This window comes from Hemiscyllium ocellatum, chromosome 14 (genome assembly GCF_020745735.1).
Source record: "Hemiscyllium ocellatum isolate sHemOce1 chromosome 14, sHemOce1.pat.X.cur, whole genome shotgun sequence".
Classification (NCBI taxonomy): Eukaryota; Metazoa; Chordata; class Chondrichthyes; order Orectolobiformes; family Hemiscylliidae; genus Hemiscyllium; species Hemiscyllium ocellatum.
This window is the reverse complement of record NC_083414.1, coordinates 2,898,258-2,912,825: the sequence shown is the minus strand read 5'-3', so window position 1 is coordinate 2,912,825 and position 14,568 is coordinate 2,898,258.

Below are 14,568 nucleotides of genomic sequence, written 5' to 3'. Positions count from 1 at the left end.
ACCCCAGTGAGAGCCGGCCCCTTCGGGAGAGGGAGGGGGACCCTGTACCCCAGTGAGAGCCGGCCCCTTCGGGAGAGAGAGGGTGGAACTTTGGGAGCAGAAAATGGTTTAAAATCTTTCCAAGACATTGCCTTTAAGTGCTCTGAATGGTTGACTTCAATCTGTATGATGAGAACCCAATGCGTATCGTCTGACTTCATTCGTTACAGGAAACAAAACGAAAACCCGGCACACATCAGGCGATGATGATGAGTGTGAGGCGATGGATGTTCGTCTGTCTGGAATGTTAAGGAGATGCTGCACATCAAAATATTCCGCATTTCTCAAAACATTGGTGTTGTGGTTTACATGGGTCCTCCCACATTTTGTGGCCATCTCATTTACACAGTCTGGTTGCTGGAATTATTCATGACGCAGTTCGTCTGAAACTGTTACCTCTTATCCCAACACCAAAGCATATTCAACCAGGGGGCGGGGGGGGGGGGGGGGGGGGGGAGAGAGAGTCTACAACCAGAGGGCATGAATCTAAGGTGAAAGGGGAAAAATGTAAAAGGGGTGTGTGGGGCAAATGTTTCATGCAGAGGGTAGTGTGTGTATAGAACAAGCTGCCAGAGGGAGTAGTAGAGGCTGGTACAGTTACATTTCATAGAACTTCTACAGTGTAGAAACAGGCCATTTTGCCCATTGAGTCCATACTGACCCTCTGAAGATTATGCCCCACCCCATATCTCTGTAGCCCTGCATTTCCCCTGACTAATCCACCTAACCTGCACATCCCTGGATGCCGTGGACAATTTAGCACGGCCAATCCACTGAAAGGATTGTGGGACGAAACCGTAGCACCCGGTGGAAACCCACGCAGACACGGGGAGAATGTGCAGAGTTTGCACAAAGAGTTGCAGGAGGGTGGAATCGAACCCAGGTCTCTGGTGCTGTGAGGCAGCGGTGCTAACCCCTGTGCTGCCCTATCAATGTACATTGCTATTCATTTCTCCCTCTCTCATGGATATCAAGGTCCCTTTTAAATACATTTGCTCCCTATTTAGAGTGTAGGTGCCACTAACTGGGCAGGCATTTATTGTCCATCCCTGATTGTCTTCAGCTGACTCATTGAGCCATTGTGGTCTATTTGCTGTAGGTACACCTCCTGTTTTATTAGAGAGGGAGGTGACTCTGTCAGGCTGTTGCTTGACTAATCCTGAGAGACAGCTGTCCCAATATTGGCGCTCAACCCCAGATATTAGTGAGGAGGACCTTGTGGGGTTGATGGGGTTGTCTCTGCCGTTATTTCCACTGCCTGGGTGAATCCTAGGGGATCCTCTGGTTTCATTCCTTTGAGACTTTTTGACAGTCTGACACAGCTGAGAGACCAGTGAGGTCAGCTACACATTGCTGTTACATAAGTAACACACAGATCAACAGACTTCCTTACCAGATGGGTTTGTTTGTTTTTATAGGAATCGGTAGGCATTTTAATTCCGCCCCATTGGGATTTGAACCCATGTTCCTAGAGCATTACTTGGGTCTCTGGTTTACTAGTGCAAAAGCAATACCATACCCTCCCTGTACGGTAAGAGCCATTCATCTCAATTTGGAGTAGTGTGGGGTACTACACTATCAAAGGAAGTAAGAGGGGTCACACTCTTGGAAATTCAGTCTCTCAGTGAGGCAGAGAAACAGGAATCTGAAAGTAAGTAGAAACATCTAAATCACTAAATGTAGACACAACAACGTGGCCGGAACAAAATCCAACCAAGCACCAGGATTTATTGTCAAGGGACAGTGTTGAGAAATCGCATGAAACTTGTTTTGAAATACTATGAGAAATGTGCTCAGTTTTGGTTTTTAAAAAATGCTGTGGAGGGACTGGATAACGTGCCAGGACTGAGCCAGAACAAACAGCAGTGGTCCCAAACCAGATCCTTGTGGCACACCACTAGTAACCGGCTCCAGGCTGAATATTTTCCATCAACCACCACTCGCTGCCTTCTTTCAGAAACCCAGTTTCTAATCCAAACTGCTAAATCACCATCAATTCCATGCCTCTGCATTTTCTCCAACAGCCTACCATGTGGAACCTTATCAAAGACTTTACTGAAGTCCATGTATGCCACATCAACTGCCCTATCCTCATCTATATGCTTGGTCACCTTCTCTAAAACTCAATGAGGTTTGTGAGGCATAACCTGCCCTTGATGAAACCATGTTGACTATCTGAAATCAACTTGTTGCTTGCTAGATGATTATAAATCTTATCTCTTATAAACCTTTCCAAAACCTCACTGGTCTATAATTACCTGGTCATCTCTACTGCCCTTCTTGAACAAGGGCACAACATTTGCAATCCTCCAGTCCTCTGGTACTAAACCTGGAGACAATGACGACTCAAAGATCAAAAACAAAGGCTTTGCTATCTCGACACACGGCGAGACATCAAACAATTCTTCCACCGCCTTTACCTCCGCGCCTACTTCTTCAACCAGGATTCTCGCCCACCCTCTGACGACCCCTTCTCCCGCCTCCAACACACCCCATCCACTAGACACCCCTTGCTGGCCTCATACCCGCCCTCCATCCCTTCTTTGACAACTGCCGCCGGGACATTAACCGCCTCAACCTGTCCACTCCTCTTACCCACTCCAATCTCTCACCCTCGGAACACGCAGCCCTCCACTCCCTCCGCTCCAACCCCAACCTCACCATCAAACCGGCAGACAAAGGAGGCGCGGTGGTAATTTGGCGCACCGATCTTTACACCACTGAGGCTAAACGCCAGCTCGCGGACACTTCCTCCTACTGCCCCCTTGACCATGACTCTACCTCCCACCACCAAGCCATCATCTCCCAGACCATCCATAACCTCATCACCTCAGGGGATCTCCCATCCACCGCCTCCAACCTCATAGTCCCACAACCCCACACCGCCCGTTTCTACCTCCTGCCCAAAATCCACAAACCTGACTGCCCCGGCCGACCCATTGTCTCAGCCTGCTCCTGCCCCTCCGAACTCATCTCTACGTACCTCGACTTTCCCCCTTAGTCCAAGAACTCCCCACCTACGTTTGGGACACCACACACGCCCTCCACCTCCTCCATGATTTTCACTTCTTCGGCCCCCAACGCCTTATCTTCACCATGGACATCCACTCCCTATACACCTCCATCCCCCATCACGAAGGCCTCAAAGCACTCCGCTTCTTCCTTTCCTGTCGAACTCAATAAATATATCGACTTAGACCCCATCTACCACACCCTGAGAAAAAGAACAGGGAGTGACTTCACCACAGGAAATAACATCACCAAAGGACATGACATCACCAACCAAAGAAACCCACACATATAAACAGAAAGCGGGAAGTTTCAGTATTGCTTTGCATAAAGTCCACTGAAGATGTTACCTAGTAGGGTAATGAAACGTCTGGAAATGAACCTTTCAGCTCAGCAAGCAAACCTACATCCAAAACATGCAATATCTGTTCCTTAAACCAGCTCCACATTTCCATTGTCCGCATCCCCTGCATTTTGCTACCCCATTCTATGTATCCAAATTCTTGCCTAATCGTGTTATAATTGCCCTTGCCCCATCGATAACTCTTGACCTGTGCCATGTATCTATCCCTTTCCATCGCTAAACTAAACGTAATGAATTATGGTCACAGTCTCCAAAGTGCTCACCTACAACTAAATCAAACACCTGGCCTGGTTCATTACCAAGCACCAGACCCAGTGTGGCCTTCCCTCTTGTCGACCCTTCGACATACTGTGTCAGGAAACCCTCCTGTACACATTGGACAAAAACTGATCCATCCGACATACTAGAGTAATAGCATTTCCAGTCAATGTTGGAGAAGTTAACGTCCCCCATAATGACCACCCTGTTCCTTTTACTCCTACCCAGAATCATTTTGCTAATCCTCTCTTCCACCTCCCTAGAACTCTGCAGAGGCCTATAAAATACTCCAAACAGTGTGACCTCTCCTCTTTCTAACCTCAGCCCATAATACCTCAGTAGATGAGTCCTTGTCAAAAGTTCTTTCAGCCACCGTTACATTATCCTTGACTAACAAAGCCACACCTCCCCCTCTTTTACCGCCTTGCCTGTTCTTAATGAAAGATCTAAACCCTGGAACCTGCAACATCCATTCCTTACGCTCTATCCATGTCTCTGAAATGGCCACAACATCGAAGTCTCAGGTACCTATCCATGCTGCAAGCTCACCTACCTTATTTCAGATACTTCTGGTGTTGAAGTAGACACACTTCAAACCAGTTTGCTGTCTTCCAGCACATTCCTGTGACCCTGAAATCCTGTCCCTGTCCTCCCTACTCTCATCCTCCTGTCCACTGCAACTACACCACGGTTCCCATCCCCTGCTGAGCTAGTTTAAACCCACCTGAATAGCACCAGCAAATTCCCCATCCAGGATATTAGTACCCCTCTGGTTCTAATGAAGACCGTCCTGTTTGTACAGGTCCCACCTTTCCTAGAATGAGCCCCAATTATCTAAGTACCTGAAACCCTCCCTCCTGCACCATCTTTTCTCTTTGATAACTTTCAAATGATTGAGGATTTGGATAGAGTGGGCACACAGGGAGGGTGTTTCCAATTGTGGGACACACTTATTCAGAAAGATAATCAATAATCAATAGCGAAATTTAGGAAGAATCTCTTGATCGATTGAGTGGTGGGATTATGGAGCTTGCTCCCACAGGGAGTGCGTGAGGTATTTCATGGAGAAAATTGGATAAACTATAAGGGAAGAAGGAATAGAAGGATATGCTGATAGAGTGCAATGAATTAGAGGAGAAAGAGGCTCATGTAGAGCAGAAACACCAGCAAGGGATTGATGGGTTGAATGGTCTATTTCTGTACATTCAATCTAATGCATCTACAGTGTGTGGTCACGAGTTTCACATTCTAACCATTTTGGATAAAGCAGTTTCACTTTGATTCCTCATTTGGTTTATTAATAGCTACTCCAGTTCTGGTCTCCTGACACAAAAGGAACATCTTCACATCTTGAACTCTGATGTAAAGATCTCCATCAGATCTATCCTTAGCCTCTCTTCGACAGAGTTTTCAGAAGCAACAGCAAATCAAACCCCCAGAGAGAGATCACCGATATGGATCTGAGGACACATCAACCACACCATACACATTAATACTTACAAATACTAGACAAGCAACAGAGTTTATGTACTGGACCAATTAAAGATGGGACATCTTCAGAGAACTGATCTGTAAGAGTGAATAAACACAATGCATAATTTGTTGCTTAGTCACAATGAAACCCTGACTATTACCAATTAAAACTCTCATCACCCAGGCAATATGAACCTAGTCTGGATGTGTCAGTTAGGAGAGTGAATATTTACATACTAAGACCATCACTTTCATTCGGAGTTCAGTGTAACCCAACCAGAGAAGCTGACAGGATGAAAATAAGTAGTTAGAGCAGGAGCAGGCCATTTAGTCCATTGAGCATGCTTCAACATCAATGGTCTGACTATTGCCTTCACTATGGAAGGTGGACATTATTACATTGATGTTTGTAGGTGCTTTTTGTGTTAACTGCAGTTGGTAAGCCTCCACTCCCTCAGGATGTCTATCTAGTCCCCTCCCAGTCCTGCTATCTGGCAATCCAACTTCAATCCCTGAGTGCGCATAAGTCAGTCAGAGCACTCTGATTTGGTCGGCTGTGGGTTCAGACCCAGCCAAGAATCTAGGCTGGTATTCCTCGTGCAGTACTGTCGGAGCTTTCTTTCATTCGAGTGTGAGATGGAAGTGTTGCTGGCAAGCCTGTGACTGCACAATTAGTGCTAGATACTATCCTGTAAAGCTGGATTTAGGGAGAGTTCTTATGGTGCACTGGAAAATGTCCCTGGTCTGAGCCAGAGGTACTGAGCTCCAGCCCCATTCCAGCATTTGGTGGCCAAGCAAGGTGTGTTCACAAATGGTGAATGAGTTGAGCAAGTCCTCTCTACTCGCCCAATGGCAGGTGCTGAGAGTATGAGAGATTCCTGGCCAGCCGTGCAATGGGAATATTGGTGGATCCCCCACCCTGACTATCCATAGCTCCAGACTACAACATGCCTGTAAATGTGTGTGTTGCCACAGCAACCCAGACTCCTAGGCTCGAGATGCTGAATGGACCACTCCTGTTGCTTTTATCTATGATCCTTAGGGGTCAGTTGGCTGGATGATTGGTATAGAATATTGTAACGGTGTGGTTAGCAACCAATCACTGTTAGCACCACTATGTATGAACTTGCTGGACTTCTGCACACCCTGGGGTAGACTCTTTGTCAGTAACATCCTCCTTTTAGTTTGAAATTTACAAAGCCTCCTGGTGCTGTGTGGTGAGGGGGTGCCCATTGGGTGGTCTAATGAGAAAAGGCATCAATAAGTGTGGTGCTGGAAAAGCGCAGCCAGTCAGACAGCATCCGAGGAACAGGAGAGTCCCCATTTCAATTATAAGCTCTTCAGCAGGATTCTCATCTCCAGCATGTGCAGTCCCCACTTTCTCCTGATGAGAAAAGGCCCTGGTCTTATAGAGGATGTGGTTTATTGCATGATAGCAATAACAAGTTACATTAGAGACATTCCTCCTTTGACAAGGAGGAGACCTAGGTGGTAGGACCTTGAGATCCAGAACAGTTCTGCCTCTTCCCACCCAAGTCTTGATGTCATCATCGGATTAGGTGGAGCTTAGTACAGTCTTCAGCATTAACCCTTTCAGAACCATTACCTTCCACACATGGAACAAATTGATGCCAACAACATGGTGTTCAATTCCCTGATCTGGCTGGCGGGATGAGGAAGAGAGAGAGAATCTAGGACCTGCCTTCTTTATCCTACCTGTGGTGAAGACCATGCTGTGTTGGTCAGACCTGTGTTTGGGCAAATAACTCCAGAAAGAAAGAATGGGTTAAGGGTCAGGGGTCAGGGAGTGTTATTACATGGTTTGGGATCAGTCAGGTCAGACAGCAGAATGGAAACACACCAAAAAACCAAGTAGCAACATGACTATAAGGGTTACTGTAACTTAGCTCTGATTAAAATAGAGACTAGTGAAAATATTCTAGTTTATGAGGTTAATATTTCGGTCACTCAGTCACTGAGAAATTACTGTGATTATTTGTCATTATTTAACTCTGCAGGAGTTTGAAACTAGCCTGGAAGATCTGGCAATCGAAAGGTTAATGTAGAGAAGCCGTGTAGATATTTAGGACACATTAACGGATACTGCACCACGATCAAAACAAAATGTTTGGCAAAGTTTTTGTTTATCAGAGAGACAATGCGATGTTTAAATCACATTGAAATGCAAAGTTGCATAACTAGAGCGCATTCCCGCGGAGAAAAATATTCTTTTTGATATTGGTCCAGAAACATTGCCAATTTGTTTTGTTGTTTGTTTCAGTTTGTGATTTTCCCTCGGTGATGTGACTGATTGTTGCCGGGATCCTGTTCCATGTCCCCTGCCTATTCTCCGAAGACCCTTCAATAAGATTCCATAAAAGCCCAAGGAATAAGAGAGAATATGGCATGATGGAAATAAACTTAGTGACAGGAAGCAGTGTTTGGGCTGCAAAGCTATTTTTCAGACTGGAGGAAGATATAAAGGGAAGCAGTTAGCATTAGAACCACTGCTTTTCTCAATATACATATACTTGGAATGAAAACAGGAAGTGCTGGAGAAACTCAGCAGATCTCATTGCATCTATGGAGAGAGAAACAGAGTTAAAGTTTTAAGTTCAGTCTGATTCTTCTTCGGAACTGAAGAAGTAGGCAAAAAATTTGACAATTTTATTAGAGTAGAAATGTGATGTGGAAAAGTGGGATAGAAGGAAGGCTCAGGGGTGGTTAGAGAGTCAGGGAGATTAAAGATCACAGGAATCACAGAGCAGAAGGCAAAAGGATTGGTAATCTTTGTAGAGAAGATTCTCACTCTTAGGATGAAAGGTTTATTTTATGAGGAAAAGTTGGGCAGGTTCGGCCTACACATTGGAGGTTAGAAGAGTGAAAAGTGATCTTATTGAAACATCTAAGATCCTGAGTTGGAGGATGTTTTCACTTGTGTGGGAGATTAAAACAAAAACTAATTTAAGAATAGGAGGTTGTTGAGATAATCAATACAACTGAGTGGCTTGATAGGCCATTTCAGAGGGCAGTTAAGAGACAGCTATATTGCTGTGGGTCTGGATTCACACATAGGGCCGGACCAGGTAGGGGTGGCAGTTTCCTTCCCTAAAAGATATTAGTGAACCAGATAGGTTTTCCCCAACAATGGTTTCATGGTCATCATTAGGCTCTTAATTCCAGATATTTTCTTTAATTATCAAATTCAAATTCCACCATTTGCTCTGACAGGATTCAAACCCGGGTCCCAAGCAGATTACTGGGGTCTCTGGATTAACAGTCCAGTGACTATAACACTTAACCATCACCTCCCCTTCAGCACCTTTCAGGTCGGAAGACATCACACTGGACTGGATACATTAATTCTGTTTCTCTCTACACAGATACTGCCAGACCTGATGAGTTTCTCCAGCACTTTGTTTTCTTTGTTTTAGATTTCCATCTCCTCCAGTACTTTGTTGTTTTGTCAAACAAACATTGATTCCTGTCAAAACCCACCTGATTCACTAATGCTCCTTAAGGAAGGAAGGTCTGGTGCCCTCTCCTAATCTGGTCTAGGTGTGACTCCATACCCACACTGAGAGGAAGTGGTGGATGCGGGCACAGTTACAATGCTGAAAAGACATTTGGATAAGGACATGAATGGGAAAGGTTTGGAGGGATATGGGCTAGGAGCAGGCAGATGGGACTAGGTTAGTTAGTGATTTTGTTTGGCATGGACTGTAGGACCAAAGGGTCTGTTTTTGTGTTTGATGACTGTATGGGGTTGATGGAATGGCCCAGCAAACCATTCAGTTTAAGGGACAATTAGGGATGGGCAATAATTGCTGGTCAGGCCAGTGGCACCTACTCCCGTGAAAGAATTAAAATATAATTCTAATTCTGTAGAAATGAACCCCAGCTTTGTTAATTGTGTTGCTACTTGTAGTCACTTGTGAATTTGTACCTGCGCCCTAACTGATCACAATACCATTTCCTCTTGCCTCAGTCACAGCCGGATCCAACAATCAGCCTTTGTCTCTTTGCTCTGTTTGTATGTTCGCTCAATCTGCCCAAACTCCTTGGTATTTTGTTTCTGTCTGATCCTGTAACAAACAAATTCCATGAGTCATGTTCTGTTCTTTATCTCAATCTGATTATTTATAGAAAATATCATAGTCTGGGAGATAAAGTGAGTCAGCCTCACAAATATCTGAAATCAGTCAGCCTGAAACTAAAATAAACCTTTATTTTTTTCCCCTTAAATGTTCAAAATCTCCCTTTTGATTATGTCCAGAGATCCCCTGTCTTTGCAGACTCACTTCTGTGTTGGAGAAACAACTTTTGGCAAAGATTTTACTTATTAAATAGACAGTGCAATCTTTAAATTATATTGAACTGCAGAGCTGAATAACTAGAGTGCATCCCCATCAAGACAAATGTTTTCTTTGAAACTGTTCCAAACATTTTCTCAATATTTTTCTGTCGTTGTTTGTTTTGTTTCCTGCTCCTTCTCGAAGTGGCTGTTTGCTACTGTCTCAAATTCTCCAAGTGCACAAACTGCATGGATCTCCCATGCACAAAATCAGACCCTTCAGCCCAACTGGCTATCTGCTTCCCCACCCCACTTTTCATCTTCAGGATTTTTTTTATTAGCCCATGGGATACAGGCATCCACAATTGTTGCCCACCCTAAATCCTGATTGGCTCTTGAGGCCATTACAGGGAGGAGTTACGAGTGATCTACACCATTGTTGGGTTTGGAGCCACATGTAGTCCCAGAGAGGGTAATGATGACAGGTAAACTTGCAAGAAATATCAAGACGGACAGCAAGAGCTTCTTTAAATATATAAAAAGGATGCGAGAAGTCAAAGTTAATATTGGCCTCTTACAGAAAAAGGCCAAGGAAATAATAATAGGGAACCAGAAAATGGCAGAAGGTTTGAATACATATTTGATATAGTCTTCACGGTAGCACTCAATAATAGCATTCCCAAGATTATTAAATATTCAAGGGGCAAAGAGAGGAGAGGAAATAAAGGGCCAGACCAGGTAGGGGGTGGCAGTTTCCTTCCCTAAAAAATATGAATGAAGCAGATAGGTTTTCCCCAACAATGGTTTCATGCTCATAATTAGGCTCTTAATTCCAGATATTTTCTTTAATTATCAAATTCAAATTCCACCATTTGCTATGACAGGATTCAAACCCGGGTCCTAGGCAGATTACTGGAGTCTCTAACCATCACTGTTAAAACGTGCTAGGGAGACTAATGGGACTAAAAGCCCATACATCCCCTGGACCTGCTGGGATGCATCCTAGGTTATTAAAGGAAGTAGCTACAGAGATAGTGGGTGCACTGGTAGTTTATGCTGGCAGCTGTATGAAGCGCTGGTTAGACCACATGGGGAATATGTGTTCAGTTCTGGTCGCCTCATTATAGGAAGGATGTGGGTGCTTCAGAGAGAGTGTAGAGGAGATTTACCTGGCTGTTGCCTGGAGTGGACAGCATGTCTTATGAAGGAAGGTTGAGGGAGCTACGGCTTTTCTTAGCGAAGAAGGATAAGAGGTGACCTGATAGAGGTGTACGAGATGATGAGAGGCATAATAGAGTGGATAGCCAGAGACTTCTTCCCAGGGCGGAAATGTCTATCACAAGGGATCATAATTTTAAGGTGATTGGAAGAAGGTTTAGGGGAGATGTTACAGGTAGGTTCTTTAATCAGAGAGTGGTGGGTGCATGGAATGCACTGTCAATGGTGGTAGTAGATCCAGATATATCAGGGACATTTAAGGGATTCTTGGATAAGAGCATGATGATAGTAAAATGTAGGGAATGTGGTTAGTCTGATCTCAGAGTAGAATAAAAGGTCAGCACAACATCGCGGGCCTGTTCTGTGCTGTACTGTTCTATGTTAATCTTCCACGAAAAGTCCCAGAGGACTGACAAACAATGTAACTGTCAATGGAAGGAAAGAAAAAGATGGTAACTATAGGCTACAAAAATAGAAATTGCTAGAAAACTTAGCAGGTCTGGCAGTCTCTGTGGAGAGAAATCAGAGTTAACTCTTCGGGTCCAGTGACCCTCCCTCAGTCTGAGCAGCTGAGCTTTTCCAGCACTTCCTGTCTTTGTTTCTGATTGACAGCATCCACATTTGTTTTGGTAACTATAGGCTAGTTAGGTTAATGTCTGTAACTGGGAAATGATCGGAGAGAGTCAGCACGGCTTCATAAAGGGAAATCATTCCTGACAAATTTGCTTGAACTCTTTAAGGAGGTAACAAGCAGGGTGGATAAAGGGGATTTTCAGAGAGTGTTTGATAGGATAAGAGCCTGTGATGTTGGAAGTAGTCTACTGGTATTGAGAGAGGAGTGCTGACGAACAGAAGACAGAGAGTTGGGATAAGGGGAGCATTTTCAGGATGTCAAAGGGATCAGTAATGGAGGCTACAGCCATTTACAGGATATATTCATGATTTGGATGAGGAAAGTGAATGTACTAAGTTTGAGCAAGGCACAAAATAGTGGGAAGGCAAGTGGTGAGGATGACACAAAGTCTGCAAAAGCGATAGACAGGTTAACTGAATGAAAAAGACCTGGTAGATGTAATATAATGTGGGAAAATGTGGCGTTATGTACTTTGGCAAGAAGCAAAGCAGAATGAATATTATTTAAATGGGGAAAGAATACAGAAAGCTTCAGAACAGAGGGATTGGGAGAATTTAGACAGATTCCCTACAGTGTGGAAACAGGGTCTTCGGCCCAACAAATCCACACCGACCGTCCGAAGATTAACTCACCCAGACCCTCTGACTAATGCACTTAGCACTATGGGCAATTTAGCATGGCCAATTCACCTGACCTGCACAGCTTTGGACTGTGGGAGGAAACTGACACAAACACGGCGAGAATGTGCAAACTCCACACAGACAGTTGCCCGAGGCTGGATTCGAAACAGGGACCTTGGTACTGTGAGGCAGCAGTGCTAACCACTGAGCCACTGTGCCACCCTGATCTGTGAATTCCAGAACAATAACATCCGTGTTCAGCAGGTAATAGGGAAGGAAATGGAATCATGCTCTTTATTTCAAAGGGGATGGGATATAATAGTAGGGAGGCACTAGTCAGGCCACACTGAAATACTGTGAACAGTTTTGGGCCTGTTATCTCAAAAATGGCATACTGACATTGGAGGCTGACCAGACAAGGTTTACACAGCTGATCCCAAGCAAGGAAGGACTATCTTATGAGGAGGGGGTGAGTAGGTTGGGCCTGTGCTCATTGGAGTTTCGAAGAATGAAAGGCAGCCTTACTCAGGGGATTTGACAGGGGAGATGCTGAAAGGTTATTTTCCCCGTGTGGGGGAGTCGGGGACCAAAGGGGCATCATCTCAGAGTAAGGGGTCACCCATTGAAGACAGAAATAAAAAGGAATTTCTTCCCTCTAAGGGGAGTGAATCTGTGGGATTCTTTCCCACAGAGGGCTGTCGGGGGCTGGGTCATTCAGGATATTCAAGGCTGAGACAGACAGAGTTTTAATCAGGAAGGGGATCGAGGGTTATGGGGGAGAGACAGGAGGTTGGGGTTGAGGATGATCAGATCAACCACGATTAGATTAGACTTACAGATTAGACTTTTTTAGATTAGACTTACAGTGTGGAAACAGGCCCTTCGGCCCAACAAGTCCACACCGACCCGCCGAAGCGCAACCCACCCACACCCCTACATTTACCCCTTACCTAACACTACGGGCAATTTAGCTTGGCCAATTCACCTGACCCGCACATCTTTGTGACTGTGGGAGGAAACCGGAGCGCCCGGAGGAAACCCACGCAGACATGAGGAGAACGTGCAAACTCCACACAGTCAGTCGCCTGAGCCGGGAATCGCTGAATGGGGGAGTAGACTCAGACTGAAAGACTCCTGATGAAGGGCTCCAGCCTGAAATGTTGATTATCCTGCTCCTCAGATGCTGCCTGACCTGCTGTGCTTTTCCAGCAACACACTCTCAACTCAGGCTGAATGGCCTACTCCTGCTCCAATGTTTTATTGACTTATTATCTGAGAGAAGGTGGTGATGCTGGTGAGGAGGGAAGACAGAGAGTGTGATGTGAGAGACTCTGAGGAGGCTCACAGTCAGACCCAAGAAGAAGTTTCTTTGTTATGTTCTGAAGGTTCAGTTGAATCAAGGTTGTTTCCCGCTGGTCACTTGAACAGTAGGCTTGGAGAGCATTCCCAAAGGAGACCACTGTCCTCCACACAGACTGTGCAAGTGATAGTCTAGAGATCATACAGCAGCTTGCATTTATGTAGCACTGCCATTTCATTGAAGTAACAGCAAGTTTGACCTGACCCATAAGGAGATATTCGAACAGGGCCACCAAATGTTCAATCAATGAGGTGAGCTCAAGGAGTGTCTTAAAGGAGGAGGAGAGAAGACGTTTAGAAAGAGATTCCAAAGTGAGGCAAAGTGACTAACACATATCTTTGCAATGACCCATTCCTGTGTAACATGTTGATATCCAAAACATGATGCAGGTGACAGAGATCTGTATCACTCCCACAAACAAGCAGCTCTCATCCAGCTGCTGATTAACTGAGGACAGTTTGTTCAGAAATGCAAGGATATCTCATGGAATAAAAGCACTTTTATTTAAGGACTGATCACAACAGTGGTCTTCAAGTGAAATAAACGCTAAGCTCATTGCTGTATTGCTTCATTTAGGACTTTCTCCATAGCAACGAGGCCAATAACAGTGTTCACTATGATAGCATCTCTCCTGGAGCAAGGTTCAACCCAAAACAGAAGCTGCCTTCAGGAAGCTTCGAGCTCATCAGCATCGACATAGGAGGACACAGAGGTAATATCTCAGGGCAACAACCTCTCCACACCACCGGGAGAAGTTTAAGATAGAAAAGACTTTAAGAAAGGAGTCAGGAAGAAAGAAGCAGAGGGGAGGGCTGACAGGACGGAATGCTGGGGAAATTGAATCACAATTGAGAGAGATGCTGTAGTGTTCAGGGTTTAGATGGAGAGGAATTTGTTAAGTGTGTACAAGACAATTTTCTGATTCAGTATGTGGATGTACCCACGAGAGAAGGTGCAAATCTTCACCTTCAGAATCCTTAAGGGGAGGGTGTGCAGCCAGAAGTTGTGGTGCACATTGGCACCAACGACACAGGTAGGAAGAGGGGTGGGGAGGTCATTCAGGAGCTCAGGGAGTTAGGCTGGAAGCTAAAAGCTAGGACGGACAGAGTCGTCATCTCTGGGTTGTTGCCGGTGCCTCGTGACAGTGAGTCAAGGAATAGGGAGAGAGTGCAGTTGAACATGTGGCTGCAAGAATGGTGTAGGAGGGAGGGCTTCAGGTATTTGGACAATTGGACTGCATTCTGAGGAAGGTGGGACCTGTACAAGCAGGACGGGTTGCACCTGAACCCGAAGGGCACC